This window comes from Pipistrellus kuhlii, unplaced genomic scaffold, assembly GCF_014108245.1.
Source record: "Pipistrellus kuhlii isolate mPipKuh1 unplaced genomic scaffold, mPipKuh1.p scaffold_m20_p_3, whole genome shotgun sequence".
NCBI lineage: Eukaryota > Metazoa > Chordata > Mammalia > Chiroptera > Vespertilionidae > Pipistrellus > Pipistrellus kuhlii.
Genome location: NW_023425529.1, coordinates 5071841 through 5091434, shown reverse-complemented (window position 1 = coordinate 5091434; position 19594 = coordinate 5071841).

Below are 19594 nucleotides of genomic sequence, written 5' to 3'. Positions count from 1 at the left end.
CAGTTGAACGCTCATTCGTGTGTGTCCCCCTAGATCTCCGATTCCAGGTTTACATATTTGTTTATTTTTACTTTTATCAGCACAATTTGTTTTGGGTGGTGCAGTTGAGGCTGTAGTTTTATTCCCCTAACCCAATAGTGGATCCCTCCATAAACAGAGTTGGAATAACCTCTCACTTCCTCGTTGATTTATGAGGCCTCTCTTCTCAATTAGGAACTGGTCCTATTTCTCAAACACTCTCCTCTATAATCTTTCTCCTTTGGCTTTTATCACACAGTTTTCATGGCTGTATGTTTTGATTCATTAATTCTTTTTTTGTAGGGAATTTCTCTTCTAATCACTCTAAAACAATTCTCTGCAGTTTTCTTATTAACCTGTTTTGTTTGTATTATTGCATTTTCCCCCCACGTGAACTTAAGAATTTAATAAAGTCCAAAAAAATCCCACTAGGAATGTAATTGGAATTTAATTAAGCCCATAAATTAATTTCAGAAGAATTCATGTACAAATTTCTCATACATGAATATTTTGTCTATATATTGAAATATAGTTGAAAGTTAGTTGTTATTTTTTCAGATTTTTGGCTGTATCCATAGATTCTATTTATTCTTTAAAAAGTCTATTCTTGAGAATTTTATGTTTTGTTACCATTGAAAAATGCCTTTTTCTTGTCGATTATTATTGGTACATATGAAAATATCTTCTATGATGTTACTTTGCAAAACTCACTTAAAAGATGTGTTTCAAAAATTGACTCTGTTGAGTTTTACAGGAATATAATTGCATTATTGTGCAAAGTGATAATTTTGTTATCTTTTCAATAATTGTTTTCCTTCTTCATGTTTCATCTAATTGTGTTGCTGAGCTTTTTCAGAACAATGCTAAGTGATAATGATGACAATGAACTTGCTTTTGCCTTTGGTTTTAATAGGAATTCTCTTCTGTATTTCATTTTCAGGATAATGTTATTAGTTGGTTTAAGATATAAAATCTTACTATGATAAAACATTTCGATTTTTAATTCCCTCCCAAAACACAAATTTGGGAATTATAGAATGTACTTTGAATGTTGTTGACTGCTTTTTCTTCCACTATTAAAGTTGTCATTTCGATTTGTTTTCTTAAATATAGTTACATGACATGTTAATAGATCTCCTTATAATGATCTTTGCTTTCTTGAGTAAGTCCTAGATGGTCATTATGAATACATTTTTATTTAATTTTGCTGTTGGATTTGGTAGATTTGCAGTAAGTTTTGAAACCAGGAAGTGTAAGTCCGCCAATGTTTGTTTTTTTTTGTTTGTTTGTTTTGTTTTTTTCCTGTTTCAAGATTATCTTGGCTATTTAGAGTCCCTTAAATTTCATATGAATGATTTTTCTATTTTTGCCAGAAAAAAAAAAAAGTGTGGGGGGGTCATTGTAATTTTGATAGGGATTGCATTAAACTGGAAATCACTTTGATTCCTTTGGTTTCAAATAAATTACATATCCAACTCTATGTTATCTATCTGATATCTTTAGTCATTGTGAGAATGGTTAATTGTATCTGTTTTTTTGGATTATGATGGCCTAAATCCTTAGAAAAAGTCATGTTTTTTATGATTATGAGATGATGTTTTGTGAAATATTAACTGTGGGAATTTTGAGGTGTAAATTTAAGGTGCATTTCTTCAGAGAAGAATACAGTTGTACTGCCAGTGACTTGTGGAGGATTGCCATGCCATTCCAACTATATATATATATATTATTTTGAGGGCAATGGTCAAGGTACTTAAAACCCAAGCAGGTGTAAAGTTTATGGTGTTAAGCCTTTTGTTATTTATTTATTTATTTATTTATTTATTTATTTATTATTTTACATGAGCCTGAACTAAGTCCAAGAGAGGCCAGAACCTATATCATCTATCTCTGATGGTGTGTGTGTTTCATTTCAGTTCACCAAGGATGGCATTGCCCTTAGAGTAGGGGTGTCGAACTCAATCAGAGAAGGGGCCAAAATCTAAAATCCAGCCTAAATCGTGGGCCGGATGGTTTACTGAACAGTCATAAACTGTCATTGTGATGGAAACGCAGCGGAGTGCAGTGATGACAGCGCGGTGCGGGCCACATTGCAAGGCCTGGCGGGACGAATTTGGCCCGCGGGCCTTGTGTTTGACACATGTGCCTTAGAGGGTTTTGGCTTTTTTCAAGGGTCTCCCATCTGTGTTTCCCAGGTTTTGCCTTCTGACTTTGTGTCTTGCCCCCTTCATACCTGGAATCCTTCAACACTCACACTCTAGGTCACCAGGCAATGGCATAAGTCCTGGGGTCAAATGGCGCTACCAGGCTCACTTAGCTCTCTGCATTTGTCCTTAATATTTTGTTTTTGGCCTTTAAAGAATTGTAGGACTTCTAAGCCAGCTGAATCATGCATTTAAACACTCAAGCTCCATATTTTTATCTAGCATTTTATAAGCTATTCTGAGAAGTCTCTGTAGATGTCTAATGTCATTTCTCATCCTTAGAATCCAGGAATTACTTTCAAAGTTTAATTAAGAATTCTATTTTATTTACTTGTAATTCACAAATATCTACTTTTAACATAATCATTTCCTCCTTTCTTTTTTTGTTTTTTTGTTTTTTTGTTTTGTTAATCCTCACCCAAGCATATTTTTCCATTGATTTTTTAGAGAGAGCGGAAGGGAGGGGAAGAGAGAGAGAAACATCAGTGTGAGAGAGGTACATTGAATAGTTGCTTCCTGCATATGCCCCTGACTGGGGCAGAGATTGAGCCTGCAATTGAGGTACGTGCCCTTGACCAGGAATCAAACCTGCAACTCTTCAATCCTTTAGTCCACAGGCTGACACTCTATCCACTGAGCCAAGCCAGCCAGGGCTATTTACTCCTTTCTTGATGTTGATTTTGTGTTACTATGGTAGTTTTTTTAATTAAATGCTTAGTTACTCTAATTACAATATTTCCTATTGAATAATGGAAGCTTTTAAGGGATTTGACTTTAGGTCAATGTTAACCTTTTCCCATTGATTTTGATAAATATTGTTCTCATTTTTGCTATTTTCTAAATAGCATGTAATTATAATTTTTATTTCTCCTTTGAAGCAATCCTGATTTAATAGAATGCTGTTTAATTTTCAAGTGGCTTTCTCACATTGTTTTGATTACACTTTGTGGTTAATTCCTAGCTCTAACTCATGCTGCCCGAGGATGTGGCCTCAACAATGTCTACGGTGTAATTAAATTCTATAAACACCACAAGGATGCTTACAAAGGTGTATTTTCTGTTTGATGTCAATATAATTGTATATATACTTTCTTAATTTTGTTAAACTGTTTAAATGATTAAATCTTCTCTGTCATTCTCTTCTTTGTACATCCTGTCCCCTCAAAGGCTGAGAAAGGTGGATTGAAGTCTGCCTCAAAAAGTGTGCTTTTATAAATTTCTCATCTAATATTTAAAAGCTTTTTCATATCTTGTCATATTTTTAGACCTTTATGATTCTTTCATCTTAACTCTGGGATTACTATTTTATCAATTTAAAATTACCCTGTGAAATGATTTTTGCCTTGAATCCTTGAATTATTTTCCTGCTATTCTTATTAGTCATTCTTGAGGCACTTTTGTTTAAATTTGCTCCAACTTTTTTCTTTTCTTGAGATGTAATTTACGTACCATAAAATTTACCTATTTAAAGTGTACAATTCAGTAGTCTCAGTATATTCTCAGAGTGCAAGCATTGCCACAATCTAGAGTATGTTCAATCCCCCCCCCCCAAAAAAAGCAAACAAAGAAACAAAAAAAACAACAACAACACACCAATCACCTGGCAATTTATGAAAAGTGAAAATTAAGTGAAAATTAATGGGCCCCACTCAGACCTATAAAATCAGAAGCCCAGGGTGTGGGGCTCAGCACTCTGTTTGGAACAGATCTCCAGGTGTTTCTGCTGGGTGACAAAGCTTGGGGGGTCGGGGGGGAACAACTCTTCTAGTCCCTCAGTTCTCAATCTAGCCACACATTGGAACCTCTTGGGAAACATTTAGAAGATGTGTGGGGCTGAAACCGGTTTGGCTCAGTGGATAGAGCTACGGCCTGCAGACTGAAAGGTCCCAGGTTCGATTCCGATCAAGGGCATGTACCTTGGTTGCAGGCACATCCCCAGTAGGGGGTGTGCAGGAGGCAGCTGATCAATGTTTCTCTCTCATCGATATTTCTAGCTCTCTATCCCTCTTCCTTCCTCTCTGTAAAAAATCAATAAAATATATTTTTTTTTAAAAAGAAGAAGATGCTTGGGTGCAGCCTGGTACTTGGCCCTTTGTAGGCATCCAGCTTCTCTGTTCTCCATACGGCAGACAGGCCATCATTGCTGGTGTCCTTCAATCTCTAGCGTCCTTCAGTCCAGTGAGAGCGGGGATGGTGGGCAGAGAGGACTCTGGCCTTGGAATCAGAAGACCTGCGTTCTGGCCCCAGCTTTGCCCTCGCTGCCAACGTGACCTCGTGCAATTCACCTAACCTCAGTGCTTTGATTTCCTCTCCCGTCAAATCCGAACGGCCTGCTTCCTAGGATACTTGAGAGAATCAAACATGAGGCAACATAAGGAAAGTGCTTTGCCAACTAAAAAGTGTTGAGCCACGTGTAAGCAGTTACTCTCTTATGCAACAGATCTGACGAGTCAGCAGCTTCTTGCTTGAGCAGGACGCTGGGCCACCGAGGAGCCAACGTCGCTAATGGTTCCCCCGAGATCATCTGTTTCTTCTCCTAATTTGAAAGTGGCCCCGGGATAGTTCTGCCCACCATGCCACTGTTCACCTTTCCTCTTATCACGGAACCCTCACCCGCCTTTTAATTACTTGGCCTCCTCCCGTTCCTGCGGGCAGCCTTGGCTTTGTCTCTACCTGGTGGAGCCCAGCTGTGGGTCAGGCTTTCTCTGGCCACTTGTTGGCTACGCTGTGTTGTCTCCTGGGCATTCTGGGACCTTGCCTGTTGCAGGAGGAGCTACAGGGGCACTGAGACTTATCCTCTAGGACAGGGTAGGGACATATAAGGTACGTGAAGTCATTTGGTCTGGCCCTGGCAAGGCGTGAGGGGTGAGTTAATTAAATATCTGGCTAAATATAGCAGGCTAATTTTTAAGTGGATAATTTTGTATGGTCTGCGAATTATTTCATACTTATCCAATGGCCCTTGGCAGGAAAAAGGTTCCCCATCCTGCCCTAGGACCACCCTAGCCTCTGCAGGGATGTCCCCACTGCACACAGCTCAGACCGTTTCAGGATGAGGGCGGGTCTAGAGCACCTTCTCACAGCAAGAGGGACATTTCAGGGAATGTGAAATGTCTAAGTGACTAGACACAGCCCGCAGCTAAGGAGTGTGCAGCCAGGAACTGAACTCAGGTGTTTGGGCCACAGAAGTCCTTGTATTTCACATCTTCCCCTTGAGGTGACTGTCCAGCCTGCGATCAGGTGTAGAGGCAGGGACTATGCATGCCCATCAGCGTGCCCCTACAGTGGGCGGCCCAGGAGGAACAGCTGTCCTGCCCGTGGCTTGGTGGTTACTGCCCTCGTAGGACCATTGTGCAGACAAGGTGATACAGTGCAGTGGTCGCCAATCTTTCGGACCTCACAGACCACCAGTGCCCACAGACCACCGATTGGCAACCGCTGATACAGTGGGTGCTGGATCATCAGGATCTGCTTAAGGAGGCAAGACAATCAGCATCCTTTCATTCGGCAAACATTTATTTACTAATATTAAATCAGGTGCTGGTGAGGAAAGAGGTCAAGAATGTGTAAGAAATTGCCCCACTCCTCCAAAGGATTGTTGGAAAGTAGTTATGATAAATCAGTCTCTCTCTCTCTCTCTCTGTCTCACACACAAACTTGTAAGAATTTATACTCATATGTACATGTGCTCACATGGTATATTCTCTCTATATATACATATATACATGCACATATATGCATGTGAATAATGAGAATTGATGAATATGTAAGCACAATAGATTCTCATTTTTACAGTAGTTATGTTACATATATACATACATGCATATTTATATATGCTCTACATGTCATATACACACACACAGGTGATATGCATGTCTGTGTGTATGTATATGTATGTGCCCCAGGGTGGATGGGTAGATTTTCTATTAGGATTTTATAGTTACCAGTCACTGAACTTAGGAAGGAGGAAGGAGGAAGGAGAATTGCCACCGGGGCCGTGGGACCAGCTGAGCTGCAGGAAGGCAGGAAGTGGAGCAGCAGCCGGGCTGGACCCGGCATGAATAGCACCGAGTCTCCTTTGCCTTGGTCTGTGCCTCAGCTCGTCTCTACGCACCTGCTTTCTCACTTGGCACGTCATGGCCACCAGTGGGTCTACATGCTAAGCCCTGTTGCTCCCACATTCAGAGCCTCCCTTTTGCTTGCTTCACCCCTGCACCAGCCCCCTGCAAAGGAGAAAGGATGGGAAACATGGTGTCATGGTTTTTTGTTTTTTTAAAATATATTTTATTGATTTTACACAGAGAGAAATTGAGAGGGACAGAGAGTTAGAAACGTCGATGAGAGAGAAACACCGACCAGCTGCCTCTTGCACACACACACACACACACACACACACACACACACACCCAACTGGGGATGTGCCAACAACCAAGGTACATGCCCTTGATCGGAATCTAACCCGGGACCTTTCAGTCCACAGGCTGATGCTCTATCCACTGAGCCAAACCGGTCCCGGCGATGGTGTCACGGTTAACTGCCTTGAACTTGATGTAGTCGGGGAGATGGGTTTGCAGGAGGATCACAGAACCTGTGTGAACCCCACAGATGGGATTACAGGAAGGAAGCTGCAGGAACACAAGGCACTGTTTTCTGTGGAAGTGGAGGATTATGGGAAGACCTAATAATGATGCCCATCATAGACACAAACAACATGCTTTAAAAGATGTATTTTTATTTTATATTATTTTATATTTGAGGCAGAGGAGATGACAAGATCCTTGTAATTGAGCATTATCCTGGCGTGTTAAAGGGTAAGGCGCTGTTGCGTCTAGCTGAGGTCAGGGCAGCATTGCCGAGGAGGGGCATGGGCTCCTGCTGAGTTGACCAGACTGGGATCGGAGGTGGTCATCTCACAGTGTGGAGACATGGTGTCCTGCAGTGCCACCAGCTAGCCTCCAGGGTGAATCCCATATTTGCAGTCCCCTAGCTGAGTGCCCTCCAGGAAGTAATTCCTAGTCTGAGCTTCCTTTTCATTCCTTATAAACGGGGCAAATAGTGTCTCCCTCATGGTGATGTTAAAGAGGTGAAGGAAAATCACACCCTTAGGGGTCTGGCAGAGTAATCACTCAGTATTCTTCCTTTCCTTCTGCTGTCTGGATTCATCCAGCTAGCTAGTGGCAGATGGGACCCAAGCTCCTGACTTACAGGCCGATACCCTTCTTTAAAAAAACAAAAAAATTTTTTAGAGAGAGGAGGAGAGATAGAAACATCATTGAACAGCTGCTTCTTGCATGCCCCCTACTGGGGATCGAGCTCACAACCTAGGCATGTGCCCTGACTAGGAATTGAACCCAGGGCCTCTTGGTTCCTGGGTCAGTACTCACCTGCTGAGCCACACGTGCTGGGTCCTACCCCCTTCCACTGCAGTGCCTGCTCTCTGAACTACCCTGTTACCCCAAAAATAAGACAGTGTCTTATATTAATTTTTTTCTCCCAAAGTTGCGCTAGGTCTTATTTTAAGGGGATGTCTTATCTTTCCATGCGCTAGGTCTTATTTTCGGAGGATGTCTTATTTTCGGGAAAACAGGGTAGCTTGCTCCTAAACCACTGCTTCCTCCTAGCCTCACTGCTCTCACCACACACAGTGGCTCCCATTGCTCATAGAAGTGTAACTGCCTTGAAGAGCATAGTAGGCCCTTCCCTCACATACTTGAGATGCATCAGAGATGGAGCTGGAGAGAGCAAAAGTGCTGACCTCTGAGGGCAGCGAGGTTCATTCTCGGCTGGTGCCATTAACACCTTCACCAATCAGTGAAGGCTGAGCCAGGCGGAGTGCAGACTCTTGGCACACGGAGCTGCTGTCTCTCTTAATTAAAGACGATCACCTTGAAAAAAGGATTAGGACTAGAGCAACATTCATGTAAGAGGCAGACCTGTCCATTTAGGCTAATTCTGGCCTTACACGAACCAGCAGATGAAAGATGGGCGAGATGCCACATTGTGAAATGCCGGTTTGCACAAGACGCACAAACTCACTGAGCCTCGTTGTCGTTATCACAATAAAAATAACAACCTGAAATAAAATAAGCCTAGACATAGTAAATCTAGAACAACTTTATGAGACCTTTCCAGTGCCAGAAACAAAATACTTTCCACTTGTTATCTCATTTTATCCTCCAATAGCCCTATCATTGGGGACCACTGTTGGCATTCCATTGCATAGCCCAGAGGTGCCTAATCTGTAAAATGGGTCCATAGAGGACAGTTATGCTCATGAGGGTGTGGGGGAAGGTCTTAATTCCTGTTTGGTGGTCGCATGCTTGTGCTGGATGCTGGGCTGAGTGCAGAGAGGATTCCTGCCACCAGCAGTGAAGGGAGGGCTCGCTGATAGCTGGTGCCTAGGGAGGCCTTTTGTGTTCTGCCAACATAGCCTGCGATCGCTCCCTTCACTCAGCCAGTGACTGCTCACAGGTGAGGAAGTGCAAGTAGTTATTAAGTGTTTCTCTCTTTATCATGACCAGTGCGGCTAGAGAGCGGACAGGAGTCCTGAGTAGGGGCAACAGAGGATTGATAAAATGAAAGAGATAGATGCAGAAACAGTAGGGAAAGCTGGGACCGGGTGAGACAGCTGTCCTTTGATGGAGAGACAGTGACCCAGAGCCAGTGCAGCACATTTATTATAACAATATAATTCCAGGAAGTTTTACTAGAGTTTACAACCAAGGAAATTATGTGAAATCATGGTGAAAGATCAAGCTATAATTTTTCATTCTTATGGCTTCTTTGTAATAGTCATTTCTGGCTAAGCCCAGATAATTGTGTCCGTTCCTTGAGCCTGGCTGAACTTAGATAATGAAACCCACTCCTGGCACCTGAGCTAAGGGTCAGGCTGACATCGTACCTGCCTCTGTCATGGTACGTCTCCAGGATGTGGCTATGCCAATGCCACTGGATTCAGCTGACAATAATTAAGGAAATGCTCATATGCCTTCCCAGGCTCTCTCTACAAGTAGTTGTAGTTGTTGAGGGTTGTTGGTATAAACAATCTTCCTCTCCTTCCTGCCTGTGTCCTGAGCCAGTTGAGAGGGAAAAGGAACCCAGTGAACAGTGGGTGAGGTATTAGCATTCCTAAAGCAAGATCAGTGATGTACCCTGAGTGAGTTGCAGGCAGGGTTGGGAAAGATCTCACCAGCAGGAGGGGGACTTTATGAATAAAGTGTACAACAGAGTGATTAGATGTTTATATAACTTAAGAAGTGATCAGTGGACCATGGAAACAACCATCTGGCAAAATTAAGTGATAAATCCTGACACTATCCAAGCAGTGGTTTTACCAATATTTTACCTTGACGAGAAGATACAGAAATTGAAACATGATCACAAAAGTTACCCTTAAAGAACAGAAACTCTTCAAACTACAAGTGTATGGGTCAGTCATTTGGAAGCCCAAAGCCTTGGCAGTCCATAAACATCCCCTCTTTCCCCCAAGATTTAGCCTGCATTCAGCTGAGCTGATGTCCCGATAGGCCGGCTGAGGTTGGTAACTCTGAGAGTTTGGCTCAGGCCTTCCTGGTTTTGACAGAGGTCTTTTGGAAAGACCAGTGGACTCTATAAAAACCAACAGGGGCGTGAAATATGAGTTAAACCACAAGTGGAATAGAGTGGGTTCTAGTGACAGATGGGGAAGAGAGGAAAACACTACCGTCCTCTCCTCCTACCCCCACACCCTTGGAAAGAAGGCTGTCTGGTTCCTATTCTTCCATGAATTAAAGAGAATATGAAGATATACCTGGTAGCACTTCTAGCATCTTCAGAGAGGTTCTTAGGAGGAGGGAGTCTAGCTGAAAAACTCATTAATTTCAATTAAGTAAAAAAAAAAAAAAAAAAAAAAAAATCCATAGTAATGCAATGTTAGCCTTGCAGAAAAGCCATCATGTCTAGAAACGGGAAAGGGATACTCTTTAAAGTAACACGACCTCCCTCTTGACACGGCTTCTGAGAGGCAGATATTGACCAGCCCAATAGGAAAGCAAAGTTCAGTCTTTTTCAGCAAGCTGGAGGATAGGAGGAAGAGAATACTTAAACCGATTTGTCTTGACTTTTGCTCCCATTTCTCCTTTTCAATGCAAAAAAAAAAAAGGTACCAGCTTGGAGGTTAGTAGAACTGAGTGTGAATCCTAGCTCCCTTACAACCTTGCTACCTGGAACTTAGTACTTGGACTTTCTGAACCTCAGTTTCCTCACCAATAAAACAGATGTAACAATAATAGTGTGTTTTAAGTAACTAAATGGTGTGTTTTAAATTTCTAAAACAAAACAAAGCAAAATTAACCAGGATTCAAAGGCTAAGTGGTTGGGAAAGAAGGAAAGAAGGGAGACAGGGAGGGAGGGATAAAGGGAGGGGGGTAGGTCTCATGTTACTTGATCAAATACATGTGGTAGTTTAAAGTGGATTTTGCTATTAAAATATTTTTGGGAGGAACATTATGATGGTAATATTGTATATTCACTCTTCACTTGACAGATACTGATTGTGCACCTATTGTTTATTTGGCAGATGGTACAAGGGGGACACCATTTAATTTCTAAGAGGAGCTTAAGGTTTCCTCTGCCTCATTTTACTCCAAAGGAGTTTCCTGTTTGTCGAACACAGTATTGAGCTGTGATTTTGGGGGAGAAAGGGACGTAGCATTTGGGGGATGGAAAAATCAACTTCTGATTGCATTTGGATATCATTTTATTTGGGGATTTTTATTATTATTTTTTGTTTGTTTCAAATTTGAATGATTTCTGGTGTTCCTTTCCTTGTTCTGTCTTGGACTTTTCTCTCTCACACATCTGGACTTTTCTCCTTTTCCTTCCCACGTGGCTGGCTTGATAAGACAGATCAGATGATACCTCTTCTAGGGAGAAGCTGAGTCTGAGGGGCCCAGGGAGGAATCAGTGTGATTCGTAGAAAAGGGAGCTGAGTGCAGGGCATTTTGAGCTGCCTGTGCTCTAGGACAAAGGGCCCTGTATACTAACCTTGATGACTAGGGTGGAGGCCTGACATATCTAGTGAGGCCATCATCTGGACTTCCGATCGCGCAGGGAGCAGAGTTCTCAAGGACATCAAGCCCTCCTTGGCTTTGGAACTTATGAAGGATGGGAAGAGGATTCATTAAAACTCATTGTGGCTCCAATGGGATCTATTGCTAATTGTTAAGCCTGGAAGCGACTGGACAGAAAGCAAAGAATGAGAGAATGCTTGATGTAAAAGAGACCTTAGGATAATTTAGCCCATCAGCATCTTTTCTTTCCTGTTTCTCTTGCCATTTTATAGAAGGGAAAGTTGAGAAGGATGAACTCACTTTGCAGCAGATAGTGATGGGACACTGAGCTCCTTGAATCGTTCCTGCATGAGATCTCCATGGACTGGCTTGAATGACATGTGGTGCTGTGACTAAGAGCACAGCCTCTTGTTCTCCACTGTGGCTGCACCGACCTGAGTCCCCACCAACAGTGCACTAGGGTTCCCTTTTCTTCTAAAGGGTATTGTGCTAAGCGAAACCAGTCAGTCAGAGAAAGACAAACACTATATGATTTCACTTATATGTGCAATTTACAGAACAAAATCAACAACAGCAATAGAAACAGACTCAAAGACACAGAGTGAGCTGTTGGTTGCCAGATTGGGCTGGGTGAAAGAGGTGCAGGGATTAGGAGTACAGATGAGTAGCTACAGAATAGTCACGGAGATGTAAAGTTCAGAGAATAGAGTCAACAATATTGAAGTAACTAAGTATGGTGCTAGGTGGGTACCGGAAATATTGGGGGGAACGCTTGGTGAAGTATATGGCTGTCCAGCCACTAGGCTGTGCACCTGAAACCAATACAAAATGATACTGAAAGTAAACTGTAATTGAGAGAAAAATTAAAAATATTTCAAGGAGAGGAGGGGGGAAAGAATGCACAGCCCTTTGGGCCAAACTGCTTGGGCCCTACCAGTATTTCTGACTTTGAGTGACTTATTAAACCCCTCAGTGCCTCAACCTTCTCACCTGTAAAAGGGGATGATAATTATAGTATTTGACCATGTGGGTTATTGTGATACTTAAATAAACATACAGGTTATTGTAGATTTCTTAGACCAGCATGTGACACAGCATATGTAGGTGGTGGTGAGGTGTAGGGGGATAGAGTGGGGGGGGGGGGCCTGGACGACAGATTTCCTTCTTTTCTTGCTTCTCTGATGTCTCGTCCTCTCTGGTCTCGGTGCTGTAACACCCCAAGTAAGAGCCTCAATTCAAAATCATTCCTTTTTTTCTCTGGCTCAGTGAGCACCCAGGGCACTCGACCAGGATTCCCCAGAGGCGGTGTTTGACGTTTGAAATTTTAAACAATTCCAAGGAGTGGAAATTCTGTTTGAAGAAGGTACCAGTTAAGGAGCAGGGGTGAGAGTGGGACAACATGTCCTCCTCACTGACTTGAGAAAGCCACGGGAACTCAGATTGTCTGTGGAAAACAATGGCTGAAAAGTATCCTTTTTAAAAGTCCTCCCTTGCCAATTCTGGCTGACTGCGTTCGGGCTAAAACAGAAAGGGTTTTGAACCGTAACTGGCATGTCTGTAGCTGCAAATTCAACAGTAATACACTTGTTACCCTGAAGGAGAGGTGTGAGGTGGCAGCTTAAAATATATTTCCTGTTTACTCTGGTCTGCTGCCAGGAACACTGCTCACCTGTCTTCTGTGCCCTATTTCCCCGTGGGGTTCAAGGCCAATGGCAGTCCACACCATCCGCACTTACTATTCCAGCCCAGAAACCAACTGTCTTAAACTCTCTAAGGCCACTGGGAGTGTTAGTGGGGTCTTCAGTCCTTGGTGTGGAGATCAGGAACCAGCTGGCTGGCTTTCTCCCGGCACTGGCATGTTATTAACATGGTGTCAGGAGGTACAAAGTCTGTCATTCTTGATGTGGAAGAGGCGGAGCAGAGAGCTGACGATCACTGACGTTCGAAGCCAGGCTTGGACTGGCACATTTGCTCTGCTATCTCTAGCAAGTGACTAGCTTCTCTTTGTCTTCATTGTCCTTTGTAATGGGACATTATGGTTGTAACTATGGTGGGTTGTATAAGAAAGGTTAGAACACAGATCCATGTCATTGACTGGCACTGGGATGTGCTCTATAATGAGTTCTGTGAAACCTTGCAGAGAAAATGGGGAGCAACTGCTAGTTACCAAAGTACTTTGTGGAACTTTTTTTTAACTACAACCTGCAGGTGGATACACCTGTGCCAGGGTCCTTGGTTTGAGGAGACACACAGGCTGGGTGCTACCCCCCCTCCCCTGAAATCTGCAGCTCGGTGCCTGGGCCCAGTGTACACTTCACCTGTTGTGTGGGGACTCTGGAGACCCAGAGCCGTTCTATGGTTTAGCAGCACTGAGGTCAAGAAAACAGAATCCAGTCCAGACCTACATGGCATTGAAAGGCTTTTACAAGTGAGGCCAAAAAAGCTAACCTTTCAGCCTTATATTACACTTCTTTTCCATAGAAATGTTCATTCTGAATTCTCCTTAGCCTGAATTATCCTAAGGTCTCTTTTAGGTCAAGCACTCTCTCATTCTTGGCTTTCTGTCCAGTCACTTTCAGGCTTAATGTTTATGTCTGAATTCTCGTAAGCGTGAACTTGCACATGATCATGCTTGTGCACATGGCCGGCTTCAGCAGCATGGTATCATTGGCCATCAGGGGGCAGTATAGCATCGTGGCTAAGAGAAGAGCCCCTCTGCCTGTGTTGGTAGTTAGGTTTTGGCCATTACTCAGTTCCTTCCTGCCTCAGTCTTATCTGTGTAATGGGGAGAATAATATTGATAGTACCTTCCTCATAGGGTTACTGTAAGGAGTTAGATGGTTAATACGTGCAAGACAGTCAGAACAGTGCCAGGCACAGAGTGATTACTCAGGTACCATGAGCTATTATCCGTCTTTCCATCCATGGCTGCCTCCCATGATACTGCTCTTCCTGCCCTCTGTAAAGCCTTCAGAGGTGACCCCATGTGGAAGAGCGCTGGTCCCTGACACTTCATGTTGGTAACATTCACAGAATAATCCTTTCTAGCATATGTCTTTACTTCTCTGTGCCCCACTTAATGAACTTCCAAGGATAGTCTCCTTTTTAACGCATTCGCTCTTATCTTCATGCCTCACTCTAAGCCTGGTGAAGATATGTTGACTCTCTTTAGATCAGAGATCTAATGTTTGTATACGGCAGAGACCTAATTTGTACAAGCTGAGCCTACAGAAACTTTCCCAGCCTGGGAAAGAATAGGAATGGCTACAACAATGGACACAAATGCTGATAGCATTTCTCTCTCCCTCTTTCTCATCTTGCTTGATCTCTTCATATGCTTATTACCTTCTCAGCTCTGCTTTATCTGTGAGAGGGGAAGCCTCATATCAACTCACATGTCTTTCCAAATGTAAGAGACCCACTTATTTCAGGTCTAGGCATGAAATTCCCAGGGAAGCATTCTGATTGGCTCATCCGGAGTCAAGTGTTTATCCATTAACCAGTCTTTCGGGTTACAGATATAAAGCGAACAAACAGCAATACGCAGTAGCACCATGTGGTGTGGGAAATGTTTATGGAAACAGCTAAGGTGGCTGGAGAGATGCAGGAAGTATGAGGGGGTTGAGCTGGAATGGGAAGAGGTTCATGATAGGTTCAATGTTAAATACTCTGTGTTAGAACTTTAAGTAGGACATCTCAGGTGGATGGGTCTCAGGGCAATTGAATATATGAATTCAAGGCCCAAGGGAGAGCTTAGAACTAGAGATATAAATCTGTGAGTCACAAGGATATAAAAAATAGTTTTAAAATATCCAAATATAATGTTTATCTCTGAGCAATATGTAGTAGGTTGTAGCAAGCTCTCAGCCATTGCATCAACTAGAAAAAAAATTTTAGTAACTTGTAAAACTCACATTTTTAAAGACATCTGAGAGCTGTGAAGTCAAAGAGGAGTAGATGAAAGATATTTCCAGCGAGAAAAGAGCTTTTTCTTGGTGAGATGACAACTACCAGCCACTCTTCCCCAAGGGCCCTGCCACTCTGGATACATGCTGAGGATCAGGCACGGTATACACGGTGGACTCTCCTGGGAGAGAAGACCACGGAACATGTGCCAGGCATGCAGGATGAGTACAATACACTGGAAACTAGAGAAGCCTGAAAAGAAAGGCTGATTTTTTTTCTCTATGGGACAGACTATTAAAGACAAATTACCAATAGAAATATAGGAGTATATCCTAAGAATTCTTAACTACAAGCTTACACTCATGTGAATTAAAACTCAAGTATTACAAAGGGGAAGGATAGCTTTTAAGGCTCATTGTCCAGAAAGGATGGAAATAAAGGAAAGGAGCATCCAACTAAAGACATTGCAAATAAAGTACAAAACCCCAAAGAAAGTAGAAGGAAGAAAATAAAAAGAATAGGAAGACTTTAAATAGAATCCAAATGTATAAAAAGGAAGATATACTCTCTCTAAACAATATAGTAATTTCCATTCTCTAGCAAGGTCAACACATCTCTCTCCCAAAAAATAGAAGGAAGAGATAAACTATAATAATAAAAGCATAATATGCAAATTGACCAAACAGTAGAGCAGCGGGATGACCATCTGGATGACCATCCAGATGACCATCCAGACAACCATGCTATGACATCCACTGACGCCAGGCCAGCCAAAGTGGGTGCGATGCTATTGGTTGGTGGTCCGGCCATCACTCTATGATCACCCTGCAGAGGGAGGCCCAAGCCACTGGCCAATGGGGCGATTAGTCAATTGGGGGACTCCACAATTGCCCCAGTGAGGGAGGCCCAGGCCACCTACTGTCAGGCTCTGATGAGAGGGGGAAGGTTCCCTCTGGAGATCCATTGTGGAGCCCTGGCTGAGTGGGCGGGGCTTACCTCTTGATCGCAGGCTCCGGGACTATGAGAAGGCACAGGATGGGCTGAGGACCCCCCCCACCCCGAGTGCACAAATTTCATGCACCGAGCCTCTAGTGTTATAATGAAAGAGAGCCATGACTAGAAATAAAAGAATTATTAAAAAGAGATTATGATAGCTGTATGCTAATACATTTAAAAACTTAAGTGAAGCCACAAATTCCCACTAAAATATGTATTATCAAACTGACTAAAGGTGAAACAGAGTAACCGAATGATCTTATGACTCTTCCAAAATAGGTGGGCAGTTAGCATTGACCCAAAGAGACTCCAATGGTTTTACATGAGAATTCTACACAACTAAAGGGACTGAGTTTTCCAATAGTTCCTAAAAATTTTTGGAGAATAAAAAATGGCTTTCTTTTGGTACAGGCTGAACTGGAATTTGTTCTTTATAGCCTATCTTACCAACTGATTACAATAAAAACTATACAAAAAAATAACTACATGAGGATCCTGAAAAATAATAACAGACGAGTTGGGGCAGAAAGTCAAAACTTGAAAAATGATCAGTATTGTAAAGGAGAGAGAAAAGTTGTAAATCATACTTCACTAAGGGATTTAAATCAAGAATATACATAGTAAAGAGGGTGAAATATATGGTGACAGAAGAAGACTTGACTTTGGGCAGTAAATACACAATGTAATATACAGATGATGTGTTATAGAATTGTACACTTGAAACCTATAAGATTGTATTAACCAGTGTTACCCCAATATATTTAATTAAAAAAATAATGTACAAAGAGTTTTAAAATCTCAATAATAAGAAAACAATCCAATTTTTAAAAATGAGCAAAGGATCTGAACAGACACTTCACCGAAGAAGATATATGGATGGCACATGGATAGATATTCAGCACCATTAGTTACTGATTGAAATGCCACTGTACATCCATTCTTATGGCAGCTGAAATAGAAAGAGATAAACTGTGCACATGTATATTGCAATAATTAATTTTACTGTATATAAATTTTAAATAAATTTTAAAAAATCATAAAATGAAATAATTATAATTTTCCAACTCTTTATGTCTTTCATAACCTAGACATAAAAACTGTACTATGTTATTATAATAACATAAAATTATGGAGCAATTTCACTCCAAATCTAACAATAAATAAAATAACAACATAACATGATCAAGCTGAGTTTTCTTCCAGGATGCCTGGCTGAATCAAAATTATATAAGCATTACCTTCCAAGTAAAAAGAACATTGTTAATAAATAATCACCTCAGTGGATAAAAAAATGAATTTATCACAATTTCACAGCCATCCATGATAACATTAAACTCTTCTCAGACCTGGAATTGAAAAATATTATTCTTATACATGTACAAAACCCTGCAGCAAACATCATAGTCATAGAATATTTAATGCATTCCCTTTACAATCAGGCAAAAGACGAGAATGATAGCTATCACCAGTTATTTTTAGTATTTTATTGGAAATTTCTAGTCAGCAAAATAAAACAAGGAAATAAAAGAAAAATTCATTGAAAACTAAGAATCAAATCAGTACTTGAAGATGAGATTTTCTATATTAAAATGTTCAAAGAATCTATAGAAAATTATTATAATGCATTAGAGAGTACAGCAAAACAGTTTAACCAAGAGAGTTTTTCAAATAAAGGATCAATGTGCAAAAGTCAATTGCACTTCTGTACATTAGCAGCAGTCAACTTGAATCTGCAATAACAAATAACATTTACAAAATATTAAAATCACCAAAATACATCTACAAGAAGATTCACCAAAAATTTATGGTGGAAAGTATAAAATATTACATGAAAGACATAAAAAATAGCTATACATTAAGAATACTATTATGCAAATGAAAAGGAAAGCTTGATGTCATAAATATGTCAGTTTCTTTCAAATTCATCTCTGCATTTGCCAATATATCAATCACTGTTTCCAAAAGAATTTTCATGGAAGTTGATAGGTTGATTTGAATAATCATAAAGGAGAACCAAGATAATTAATAGTCAAGGCACTCCCAAAGAAGGATAACTCAAGAGATTCACCCTGCCAGATATCAAGACTCTCTAGTTATGAAGACATAATAATTAGCAAGCTGTTCTCCTGCTTCAAACAGAGATTGCTATTCTAAGAGAACATATGAAATGCCCTCTCCTATCCTCAGCCATGATATATGGTGTAGCTGATGTTTCAGATCAATGGAAGTGATGGCCTATTTTTCAATAGATGTTGGTAAGTGGTTATTCATAGGAAAAAATAGTAATGGATCCTTCCCACACATCACTCATAAAAATGCTTCCAGGTGAAGGTAAGATTTAAATGTGAAAGAAAACTTTAAACATTGTTAGAAGATGGCATAAGAGAATGTCCTTCAATCTAAAAAAGGGCAGGATTTTTTTTAACAAGATACTAAAATGTGTAACCCATAAGGAAAAGTTTGATCATTTTGACTGCATTAAATTTAGGAATTTCTGCTCATCAAAAGACACCTCAAATACATGCCACAAAGCTGGAGTAGATATTTTCAGTATATAAAACCAGGGAAGGATTAGTATTCAGAATAAAGAATGAATACCTATGAAACATATGAAAAGACAAACCACAAAATAGAAAATGAGCAAAAGACAAAATCAGACATTTCAAAGAATAGGAAACAGATTGGCCAACAAATATATGACAAAAAAAATTCTTAACCTCATTATTAATCAGAGAAAGGCAAAATAAATATATTAAATTGAAAAAAATTAGAAGTCTAACAGTACTAAGGATGTGAAACAATAGGAAGCATTTATTCTCAGAGGAGATAGCAATGAGAATGGCTGTTTTGAAAAACAAAAAAACAAACAAAAACAAAAAAACACGTGGAACTATTTGTTGACCACACGGGTGTCTATTCACCAGCAGTCTGCAACCATGAGCACTAAGAGGCATGTAAAGAAGAATGCTCATTCCAGCATTGTCTTTTTAAAAATACATTTTTTTTATTGATTTCAGAGAGAAGAGAGAGGGCAAGAGAGATAGAAACATCAATGATGAGAGAGAATCATGATCAGCTGCCTCCTGCACGCCCCCTACTGGGAATCGAGCCGGCAACCCAGGCATGTGCCCTTGGCCAGAATCAAACCTGGGACCTTTCAGTCCACAGGCTGATGTTCTATTCACTGTGCCAAACTAGCTAGGGCCCAGCATTGTCTTTTAAAACTGCAAAAACAATAGCTAAACTGTCTACTACAAAATGGATAAACTGTGCTTCACTCATGCAACATACATCAGTAAGCAGTGAGGATAACTACAGCTTCAAGGATCAACATGAATAAACCTCAAACACCATAATGCCAAGATGGAGAAAAACAAATGGCAGAATAAATATGTTCAGTTCGCTGTCATTTATTCAGCT